The following is a 12,762-nucleotide window of genomic DNA, read 5'->3' as shown; positions in this document are numbered from 1 at the left end:
AATTACTAGTAGTCTGATCACTGTGAATTTTAGTTCTCTAGAAACTCAAAGGAGGGGGATGGAAGACAAGGTGGTCTGGGAAGGCCTCAGGGAGGGGGCAGTTTTAATGCCATGCACAAGGCCTAAAGTTTAAACAGTGGTTCAATGCCCTGACCAGTTTGGCTCAGCAGTTAGAGCATCAGCCCGTGAACCAAAGAGTCATGGGTTTGATTCTGGTCAAGGTCACATACCTCAGTTGCAGTTCGTCCCCCGTCCTGGTCGGGGTCATGGAGGAAGCAACCAGTCGATGTGTCTCTCTTACATGGTTGTTTCTCTCTCTCTCTCTCTCCCTCTCTATCTAAAGATAAATAGAAAAATGTCCTCAGGTGAGGATTAAAAAAAAAAAAGAGCCCTGGCCGGTTTGGCTCAGCGGTTAGAGGGTTGGCCTGTGGTCTACAGAGACCCGGGTTCGGTTCCCGCTAAGGGCATGTACTTCGGCTGCAGTTTGTCCCTGGCCCTGGTCAGGTCGTGCGGGTGGCGGCCACTCGATGTGTCTCTTTCACGTCGATGTTTCTCTCTCTCTCTCTCTTCCTCTCTCTCCCTCCCACTCTATCTGAACAAAATATCGAAAAATGTCCTCGGGTGAGGATAAAAAAAAAAAAAAGAAAAAGAAAAAGAAAAAATAAACAGTGGTTCAGAACCCCAACCAGAGTGGGGCCTGGCAATTTGATTGACAGTCCTAACAAGACCACATACTCTGGGAAGTTCTCCAAAGGAAAACTGAGGAACCAACAAAGGGAGACAAAAAGAAAACAGATATCACTACACACGAGAAGAGAAGGAGGATGCTGGATAGAAATGTTCTGCAGAGAATCTTACTAATTATTATTTTATCCTTATTAGATATGCAAGACATCGCTCAGAAGGCTCTGCTGTGCTCAAGCCTCAATTCCTACTTCCTGTTCAGCATCAATTTCTCTTTTCTATCATGAGTGTCTGCTGAGGTGTTCCAATTTTACCTCATTTAACTTTAATCAAAGTGTATTGGAGCAGTTAGTTATTACATACATCATGCTAAGTGTGAATAAATGTTATTCCCTATTTAAGAAGGTTAAAATCTCATAGAGAAGCCCATGATCTAGCCAAATCCATGCTCTTTACTCCATACCAACAATTTATTTTACTCATTAGTGTTTGTTAATAATATATTCCCAGACCATCAGCTTCAAAGCCTTGGAATCATTTACAATTCAACCTTTTTCTTAATCTCCCATCTTTATATCACTTACCAGCTTATCCACTAAGTAAGTCCTACCAATCCTTCCTCCCGAATCCTTACACCTGTGTCTGCACTTCTGGTGCCCTGCTGTCGGAGCCCTCGTTATTTTGCACCTGTTTTTCTGTAATAATCACTAACAGCCTGCTAACTTGGTGTCTCCCTTTCTCCTTTCTGTTCTGTCTGTACACAGGTTCCAGAGCCTTACAGTCATTTCACTTTGATCCATGTGACTTCTTTTCCACCACTCGTAAAACAACCACAGCTCCAGGCAGGCCAGTGGCCCCATTGTCCTTCGAATACACCACGTTCTTCTCACTTTCATGCCCCTCCCGTGTCTCCCTCCTTCTCACTTGGAATGTCCTTCTTCCTTTCATCCATTTAAACCAGTGGTTCTCAGCCCTGGTTACATGTTCTCATCACCTTGAAAGGGTAGTTCGTTCGTTCGTTCCTTCTTTCCTTTCTTCCTTCCTTCCCTCCTTCCTTCCCTCCTTCCTTCCCTCCTTTCCTCCTTCCTCTGTCCCTCCTTTCTTTCCTCCAGTCTTTTTTTCCCAATGGAAAGGACACAGCTAGATCAACGAAACTGAAATTTTTGGGGTCTCAGTATTTTTTTTAAATCCTCACCTGAGGATATTTTTCTATTTATCTTCAGATAGAGTCAGAGAGAGAGAGAGAGAGAGAAACATTGATGTGAGAGAGACACATCATTGGTGCCTCTCGAACGACCCTGACCAAGGCTGGGGCCAAGCCAAACTGTAACTGAGGTTTGTGCCCTTGACCAGAATCAAACCCACGACTCTTTGGTCCACAAGCTGACTCTCTAAACCATTGAGACAAACCGACGAGGGCTGGGGTCTCAGCATTTTTAAGGTCTCACCAGGTAATTCTAAAGCACCACACCTGGCCAGTCTGGCTCAGCGGTTGGAGTGTCGGCCTGCAGACCAGAGAGTCCTGGGTTCGGTTCCCGCTAGGGGCACATACCAAAAAATAAAATAAAATCAATAAACAAAAAAATTTTGCCCTGGCCAGTTTGGCTCAGCGGTTAGAGCGTCGGCCTGTGGTCCGGAGAGACCCGGGTTCGGTTCCCGCTAAGGGCGCGTACTTCGGTTGCAGTTTGTCCCCGGCCCTGGTTGGTCATGCGGGTGGCAGCCACTCGATGTGTCCCTTCACATCGATGTTTCTCTCTCTCTCTCTCCCTCCCACTCTATCTGTACAAAAAATGGAAAAATATCCTCGGGTGAGGATAAAAAAAAAAAAAAAAAAAAAAAAAAAAATAAAGCACCACAAGAGTTTATAATGACTGTTTAAATATTAGGCCTCACAGTGTCCATAGACCAGCCTGCTCTTGGGCCCTCCTGGAGCCCTACAGCCAGTGGGCCTTTGCCCCCCATTATTCTTCCAACTTCTAGAAAACTACAGCCCACTCTGTCCCAACTGCTGCTGATTTCTACTTTACTGCATTCTGTCCTAGTTGTCTCTGGTGTTTAGTTTGTTAACAAGCTCCTTGAGGGCAGGAACAAAAGCTTAACTGATTAGTAAGCTCTTCCAGATCATGAAATAATAAAGTAAATGGAGACAAATTAAAGAATGTTTCAAATGACTGAGCAGGCAGTGAAGAATTACGGGCTGAACTGTGTCCCCTCAAAACTTACATGTTGAAGACCTATTCCTAGTACCTCAGAACGGGACTGATTTTGGAGCTAAGGCCTTTAAAGAGGTCATTAAGTTACAACCAGGCCATTAGAGGGCTCTAATCCAATCCATGCAATTGTATGAGAGGGAATTTGGACAGCAGAGGAAAGACCATGTGAGAACACAGGAAGAAGGACATCTGCGAACCAGCGACAGAGACCTCAGAAGACACCAAGCCTGCCGACACCTTGATCTTGGATGCCAGCCTCCACAACTGTGGGAAAATGAATTTCTGCTATTTAAGTCCCCAGTGTGGTACTGTGTTATGGCAGCCAGAGCAGACTAATGTGAAACAAAGGTGTGGGCAGATTAAATTCATGAATTTGGGGATGATAGCTTAATTATAAACTCTGAGTTGTCCGATACCCCGATACACTGTTAACACAATCAGACCCCGCTGTGGGTTTCCCACCCGTCCAGGCAGTAGTCGGAGGCATCATTGCTAAATGCTGGGTGGTCCTCAAAAAGCATATTAGAAACACACAGACGCACACCCACATGAAGCAGACAAACATCTGCACCTGGGAGGCTGGTGTGTAGTTCAGATGAGCCCTTTGGACGAAGGTACCAACCTTTCCTGAAGTGAGAGACTCCGGGCAGCAGGACCTCAGTCCCCACTGCTGCTTGGAGGATGCAGCTGCCCTGAACTCTGGGGCCACCGAAGCTGATCCTTCCCTAGTCAGGCTTCCGGCTCAGAGCCCAGCCCAGCCGACACCTGGAGCCCAGCCTCAGGAGGCCCTGAGCAGAGAAGCCAGGTAAGCCTGCACTTCTGACCTTCAGAAACAGACGTAACAACTGTGTGTTGTTTTAAGCCATTACTTTGTGGCTATTTATTTATTTTGCATAGCAATGGAAAATTAATACAGAACTTAATTGCTAAATCCTGGAACATTAACCCTAGGGCCGATTGTTTAAAGCTCAAAGGAAATAGCTTTTGAATACCTGAAACTTAGCATGACTTCACACCCCAGCAAATAAATTCATGGAAACTGTAATCCAAAGAGCCAGTAGAGTTTAACACAAACAAACAAAAAAGGGTTTTAGAAGAATTTCCATGAATTCATGAGTGACCTTTTAAAAAAAATTAGGATTTATTCTTTCTGATTGGTGTTTCAGGCTTCTTAGGCTATATTCCTAGAAGTGGGATCACTGGGTCAACTGGAAGTTCAATTTTTAATTTTTTGAGGTAACACCATATTGTTTTTCCATAGTGGCTGCTCCAGTCTGCATTCCCACCAGCAGTGCACTAGAGTCCCCTTTTCTCCACACCCTCACCAACACTTGTTGTTTGATGATTTGTTGATGGCGGCCATTATGACAGGTGTGAGGTGATGCCTCGTTGTTGTTTTAATTTGCATCTCTCTGATGATTAGTGATGTTGAGCATTTCTTCATATGTCTTTTGCCATTTGTATGTCTTGTTTGCAGAGGTGTCTATTCAGCTCCTCTGCCCATATTTTAATTGGGTTCTTTGTCTTCCTTTTGTTGAGTTGTATGAGCACTCTATATATATTGGAAATTAACCCTTTATCTGATATATCATTGGCAATTATGTTCTCCCATACAGTGGGTTGCCTTTCCATTTTGATGATTGTATCTTTTGCTGTGCAGAAGGTTTTGAACAATAAACATAAATAATAAAGCTGGGGGCAGGGTGGGGAGGGAGGGGGGAATCAGTGGGGGGAAAAGGAGAAACATCTGTAACAAAAATAAATTAATTAATTAAATTAAAAAAAGCAAATACACATTTTTTTTAAAAAGGTAATTACTTCAAATGTTTTAAAGAACAACATTTTGACTATACATCTATAATGTGATAATTTTCAGAATAGAAAAAATATATATGCAAATGTATCTTCACTATACTAGTAATTTTTTTGTTAGTTATAACCATGGCATTTCTAGTTGGTACGTAAAAAGGTATATTGAAGACCAACATAAATATTTAATTATGTTAAAAAAAAAATTAGGATTTATTCTCTACCTGTTTCCAAAATGATTTGAGGTGACCTTATAAGGTGTGTTTGATGACAATTAAAAAGACAAATAGAAAATAACCACAGAGGATAAAGAATGAACAATATAAACAATTTTGTCTAAGTATTATAAAGCATCCAGCTTTGGATTTCTTGAAAGTGAGGATTTAAAAAAATCTTTATTGTGGGCCTCTTGGGATTCATCTTGTTTGGGACTCTCTGTGCCTCCTGGACTTGTATGTCTGTTTCCTTCACCAAGTTAGGAAAGTTTTCTGCCATTATTGTTTCAAACAGGTTTTCAATTTCTTGTTCTCTCTCTTCTCCTTCCGGCACTCCCAAGATGCAAATGTTGGCATGCTTGAAATTGTCCCAGAGGCTCCTTACACTATCCTCATTTTTTTGGATTCCTTTTTCTTTTTGCTGTTCTGATTGGGCGTTTTTTGCTTCCTTATATTCCAAATCAATGGTTTGCTTCTTGGATTTACGTACTCTACTATTGAATCTGTGTAAATTATCCTTTATTTCAGTTAAAGCCTCCTTTGTTTCTAACTGTGCATCCATCATTTCTGACTGGTCCTTTTTTATGCTCTTGAGGCCCTGACTAAGTTCACTGAGCATCTCTATAAGCAGTATTTTGAACTCAGCATCTGTTAGGTTGCTTATCTCCATTTCGCTTGGTTCAAGACAAAGAGAGAATCTTAAAAGCAGCAAGAGAAAGGCAGCTAGTTAACTACAAGGGAGTTCCCATAAGGCTGTCAGCTGATTTCTCAAAAGAAATTTTGCAGGCCAGAAGGGAGTGGCAAGAAATATTCAGAGTGATGAAAAGCTAGAACCTACAACCAAGATTACTCTATCCTGCAAAGCTGTCATTTAGAATCGATGGCCATATAAAGAGTTTCCCAGACAAGAAAAAGTTAAAGAAGTTCATCACCACCAAACCGTTATTAAATGAAATGATGAAGGGTCTTTTTGAAGAAAAAGATAAAATATTTGAACAAACAAAATGGCAATGAATACATATCTATCAACAATGGAATCTACAAACAAAATGAACAGGCAGAACAGAAACATTCTCATAGATACAGAGAACATTTTGTTGGTTGCCAGATGGGAGGGGGATTGGGGGAATGGATGAAAAAGGTGAAGGGATTAAGAAGTACAAATTCATTGCTAGACTGACAAACCTCAAAGGGAAAAGGGTTGGGGGGTGGAAAGAAATAAACCAAAGAACTTATATGCATAACCAATGGACACAGACAATAGTAGGGGAAAAGGTGGGAGGGGGGCGGGACAGGCGAGGAGGGAGGTCAATGGGGGAAAAATGAGGAACATCTGTAATACATACAACAATAAAGAGTTAAAATAAGAAAAAATAAATAAATAAATAAATCTTTATTGTTGAAATTATTACAGATGTCCCCCTTTTATTTTCCTCCACTGACGCCCTTCTCCCTGCTCCCACCCCTTCCTGCCTTCCCCACACTATTGTCTGTGTCCATTGGTTACACATTTATGCATATTAGTTCTTTGGTTTATTTCACTCCCACCCCTTCCCTCTGAGGTTTGTTGGTCTGTTCCCTGCTTCCATGTCTCTGGATCTATTTTGATCGTCAGCTTATTTTGTTCTTTATATTCCATAAATAAGTGAGGTCATGTGGTACTAGTCTTTCTCTAATGGCTTATTTCACTCAGCATAATGCTCTCCAGGTCCCTCCATGTCATCTCAGAGGCTAAGAGATCTTTCCTTCTTATAGCTGAACCTTCTTATTCCATTGTGTAAATGTACCACAGCTTTCTTATCCACTTTTTAAAGGGTAAAATGATAAACAGTAGCAGGGGTTCTCACCTCTAGCTGCACACCGGAATCCCCTGGAGAAATTTTTAAAAGCACCCATGTCTGAGTCCAGGGTTCTGACGCTGGCACAGGGTCAGGCCCGAGCAGAGCGCCGTTTGAGCTGCCCGGGGTAATTCTAATAACGCAGCCTTGGCCGAGAACCACTGAACTGTAATTTTTACTATCAAACAAAAGTGCCCATACTAATTTATCAGAAGAGATACACTGTCTTTTCAGATTTATATTGTGAAATTTGTATAATGGAGAATATGTTTATACTTTAGCTGTTTAGCAGAAAATTGAATGATCTTCTTCATATGGCCATTTCTTTAATCAACCTTATAAGAACCAAAGACATATCATCACAATGTAATTTTTGAAGGGATTTCTTGGGGAGGCTTAAGTAGATGAGTTTCTGATGATGTTACTTGATAGAGGAATTGGAGTTTAAATTTTCTAGAAATGTGAATGGCCACATGTGTCTTTGCAAATCTACTGTAAACAACCATCTTGGAAAAATTCATGAAGAGGACTGGTAACAAAAACTAGATTGAGCTCCCCAGGAGACCCAGTGTTAGAAATAGTCTGTTTAGCCGTGTGAAGGAACGTGGTCGAGCTTCAGGTGCCAGACTTGTAGGTGCCACCTTGATAATCATTTGCAAAAACCACATGTCAGCTTATGTTCTGCTTTACACTATTTGCAACTGAGATTTCATCTGTTGAAGTGAAACATTTTTGAACCCTCTGATGTTCAAATGTTTTGATACAGAGTCTACAAAAACACAGGTAGCATAGGATTAGCTTAGTCCTTAGATAACTGTTGGGTATGAAATCAAAGGCTGATGATATATCAGCTAGTGCTAGGGGAAACTGTTTAGGAATAGCTGAGCATTTCCAATAGTGGTTACCACACGTGGTATTTACTGTGTGCCCAGCCCTATTCTAAGCACTCTCTGTATTAACTAATGTAACCTTCATAGCAACATGTAAGGTAAATACATTAGTACCCCACATTATGCGCAAGGATACAATCACAAAGAGATTACGTGACAAGCTCAAGGATACCCTATTAGTTAGTGGCTGTTGCAGGATTGGAGTCCAGGCATTGTGGCTCCTGAACTGTTGAACCCATCCACTAGGTCACACACAATGGCAGGTACTGTATGTAGGTGAATATGAGAGTCATCATAAAACATTCTCTGACCTTGGGGAAATGCATCAGTGGAGAAATAGACATGCACATACAACTGTACCTGAGCCAAAGGGAGAGCTCGTGTGGACTGCATATAGAATAGCCGACCTGAATTATGTGACCCAGATCCAGCCATTTCTGTAGCTTCTTTCAATTTTTTTTTTGTTCAGACAGAGCGGGAGGGAGAGAGGGGAAGAGAGAGAGGGAGAAACATCGATGTGAAGGGACACATCGAGTGGCTGCCACCCGCACGACCAACCAGGGCCGGGGACAAACTGCAACCGAGGTACGTGCCCTTAGCGGGAACCGAACCCGGGTCTCTCTGTACCGCAGGCTGACGCTCCAACCGCTGAGCCAAACCGGCCAGGGCAGCTTCTTTCAATTTTTAATGGCCGAGTTTCTTTCCCTCTGGCATCATTTCACCTTAGCCCAAAGAACTTACTTTAGCAGTTCTAGCTCAGGTCTGCTGGAGGAGAATTCTCTTCATTTTCCTGTATCTGAGAATGTGTTTATTTTGCCTTTATCCCTGAAGAATATTTTCATGGGATACAAAATTCTAGATTAAGAGTTTTTTCCGCCTTGGCCAGTTTGGCTCAGCGGTTAGAGCATTGGCCTATGGACCAGAGAGTCCCAGGTTTAGTTCCCGCTAAGGGCATGTACCTCAGTTGCAGTTTGTCCCTGGCCCCAGTTGGGGTCGTGTGGGTGGCGAGCAGTCGATGTTTCTCTCTCTCTCTTCCCCCCTCTCTCCCTCCTGCTCTATCTGAAGATAAATGCAAAAGTGTCCTCGGGTGAGGATTAAAAAAAACAACAAAAGTTTTTTCCTCTGAGAACTTTTTTTTTTTTTTTGATGTTTTGTTCAGATAGAGTGGGAGGGGGAGAGAGGAAGAGAGAGAGAGACATCGATGTGAAAGGGACACATCAAGTAGTTGCCACCCACACAATCCAACCAGGGCCGGGGACAAACTGCAACTGAGGCAAGTGCCCCTAGTGGGAACCGAACCCGGGTCTCTCAGGACCGCAGGCTGACACTCTAACCACTGAGCCAAACCAGCCAGGGCACCTCTGAGAACTTTTAAGATGCTGTTCCAGTGTCTTCTGGCCTCCCAGGTTCCTGAGATTTAGCTCGGCTGCAATTCTGATAGAAATTACTAGCTGCTTTTGATATATATATATATATATATATATATATATATATATATATATATATATATATATATATATATTTTGATACCTCGGTTCTCGAACGACTCTGTTTTCGACCAAATGGAGATTCGAGAAACTTTTGTCTCGGAATCCGAACAAATATTTGGAACTCGAACTTCCGAGATGAGCCGAGTTGAGCCGAATGGCGTTCATTCGGCCCAGCGCGCCTTGCTGGCGTCATCAGTGTGAGTGCAGAGAGAGAGTCACGCTTTGTGGAGTCACGCTTTCCTATTGGGTTTCATTGCTTCGGTTCTCGAACAATTCGGTTCTCGACCGTCCTCCTGGAACGAATTATGTTCGAGAACCGAGGTATCACTGTATATATATATATATATATATATATATATATATATATATATATATACACACACACATATTTGGCTTTCCACAGTTTGACTTTTATGTATTTGTGCATGGTTTTCTTTGTATTTATTTTGTCTGGGGGTCCTCTGAGCTTCCTGAGTCTACAAGTTTATATCTTTTACCAAATTTGGGGAGTTTGGGATCATTATTTTTTCAAACATATTTTCTGTACCAATCTTTCGTCTTCCTCTGGGGCTCCAAAGACACAAATGTCAAATCTTCTGATAGTCTATAGCTCCTATAGTTCTATGCCCTTTGAAAATATATACTTTTAACTTCCGGTCAAGATGGCGGCGTAGGTAAATGCGGTATCGCCTCCTCCCACAACCACATCAAAATTACAACTAAACTACAGAACAACCATCATTCAGAACTGCCTGACATTGAGCTGAATGGAAGTCCTACAACTACGAAATTAAAGAAGCAGCCACATTGAGACTGGTATGAGGGGCGGAGGTGGATGGGCTGGTCCCACACCCGGGTGTGGTGGATAAAAATCAGGAGGATGCCTCAGCTGGGAAGGTCCTCCCTGAGGACTGAGGGGTCCCCGTTTCACAATAGGCCACCAGCTCAGGGTTCCAGTGCCAGGAAGAGAAGTCCCCATAACTTCTGGCTGTAAAACCAGTGGGAACTGAGGCTCAGGGAGGCTGAGGCTGCTGGAGCCCCAGGCAGCTACTCTTAAAGGGCCCGCGCATGGACTTACTCAGACCTGCTTCCTTCAGGTTCCAGCATGATGGAGGCAGCTCAAAAGGCACCAGAGACAAATGGGGAAGAACTGAGGTCTTTGGCATTGGGGTGAGGGCTGGAGAAGCAGCTTTCTCCTGGACAGATATCTGGCAGAGGCCTTTGTTCCTTTGGCGAGCCCTTCCCCTACGAGGCCAGTAGACGGCCACCATATCTTGGACTCCAGCAACCTGGCTCACATTGTTTGCCCCACCCTGGTGATTTCCTGAGGCCCTGCCCCAACCAACTTTCAGGTCCACCCAAGCTGTTTTCAGTGGTTTTACCATAGGAATAGCCTGTCTTGGATCCTGCTTCAGATTTTCCTAAAACTCTCAAACAGCATCTGGTCTCAGTGAACCCCATACCACTTGATAAGTGGCCCAGGCCTGGCACTAGAAGCAGCCAACCTTGGTTCACAACTTGGCTTTGCCTGGGCACCTCCAAGCCCAGCACAAGAAGCATCCAGCTATCTGCAGACTGCTTTATAGCTTATGCCTGGTTGCCCTGGGTAGAATACAGGCAGTGGCTGACCTGGCCCCAGAGCCAGCACACCCAGTGGACAGATTCAGACCACATCAAAACACCACCACCCAAACACCTCCACAAATGACATACACAATGAGTGGACTAAGTGGGTACCAGATCCCTGCTGAAGTAAGTCTTTCTCTGTGTGATGGGCCCTGCACAGCTGATCACCTGATAGTCAGAGGTCGGTGGATAGTGGGCACAGCCAGTCCTTGCAGCTGATCAGCCTGAGTAAAACCCTCTATTGATGTGCCAACAGCAATCAAGACTCAATTACAACAGAAGGATAGACAGTCCACACTAGGGGTGCACCTCGAGGGTCCAGCTGGGAGACTGGGGAGGCTGTGCCACTGGACCCTATAGGACACCTACTACAATAGGCCACTCTAGGAAGCCCAGAAGACATAACAACTCTACCTAATACAAAGAAACAAACACAGGGAAGCAGTTGAAATGAGGAGACAAAGAAACATGTCCCAAATGAAAGAACAGAACAAAACTCCAGGAAAAGAACTAAACGAAATGGAGATAAGCAATCTAACACATGCAGAGTTCAAAACACCGCTTATAAGGATGCTCAGTGAACTTAGTGAGGGCCTCAAGAGCATAAAGATCAGTCAGAATTGAAGGAGGCACTAACTGAAATGAATAATTTACAGAGATTCAATAGTACAGTAGGTAAAGCCAAGAAGCAAACAATCGATTTGAAATATAAGGAAGCAAAAACACCCAATCAGAACAACAAAAAGAAAAAGAAAATCCAAAAATTGAGGACAGTGTAAGGAACCTCTGGGACAACTTCAAGTGTACCAACATTTGCATCATGGGAGTGCCAGAAGGAGAAGAGAGACAATAAGAAATTGAAAACCTATTTGAAACAATAATGACAGAAAAATTCCCTAAGTTGGTGAAGGAAACAAACATACAAGTCCAGGAAACACAGAAAGTCCCAAACAAGATGAACCCCAAGTGGCCCACACCAAGACACATCATCATTAAAATGCAAAAGGTTAAAGACAAAGAGAGAATCTTAAAAGCAGCAAGAGAAAAGCAGTTGGTTACCTACAAGGGTGCTCCTATAAGACTGTCAGCCGATTTCTCAAAAGAAACTTTGCAGGCCAGAAGGGAGTGGCAAGAAATATTCAGAGTGATGAAAAGCAAGAACCTACAACCAAGATTACTCTATCCTGCAAAGCTATCAATTAGAATTGATGGCCATATAAAGAGTTTCCCAGACAAGAAAAAGCTAAAGGAGTTCATCACCACCAAACCAGTATTATATGAAATGTTGAAGGGTCTTTTTGAAGGAAAAAAAGATCAAAAGTATGAACAAACAAAATGGCAATGAGTACATATATATTGACAACTGAATCTACAAACAAAATGAACATGCAGAACAGAAATATTCTCATAGATACAGAGAACATTTTGTTCTTTGCCAGATGGGAGGGGGGTTGGAGGAATGGGTGAAAAATGTCAAGGGATTAAGAAGTACAAATTTGTTTTTAGACTGACAAACCTCAAAGAGAAGGGGGTAGGGGCGTGGGAAGAAATAAACCAAAGAACTTATATGCATAACCAATGGACACAGACAACAGTGTGGGGAAAGTCAGGAGTGGGACGGGGGCAGGGAGGAGGGGGTCCGTAGGGGAAAAAGGAGTATCATCTGTAATACATTCAACAATAAAGTTAAGTTTGGAAAAGAAAATATATACTTTTGCCCTGGATAGTGTAGCTTCGTGGTTAGAGTGTCAGCCTGCCAACTGAAGGGTCTCAGGCTTGATTCTGGTCAAGGGCACTTACTTGAGTTGCAGGTTCAATCCCTGGTCTCAGTCTCTTTCACATTGATGTTTCTCTCTTTTTCTCTCTCTCTTCCAGTCTATCTAAAAAAAAATTAATGGAAAATATCCTTGGGTAAGGATTAATAAGAAAAAAATCATAAAAATATATACTTTTTTTCTCTATTCTTTAGACTAGATATTTCTATCTTCAGTTCACTG

Source organism: Molossus molossus, unplaced genomic scaffold, assembly GCF_014108415.1.
Source record: "Molossus molossus isolate mMolMol1 unplaced genomic scaffold, mMolMol1.p scaffold_m16_p_1, whole genome shotgun sequence".
NCBI classification, from domain to species: domain Eukaryota; kingdom Metazoa; phylum Chordata; class Mammalia; order Chiroptera; family Molossidae; genus Molossus; species Molossus molossus.
Note: the sequence above shows the minus strand (reverse complement) of the source record.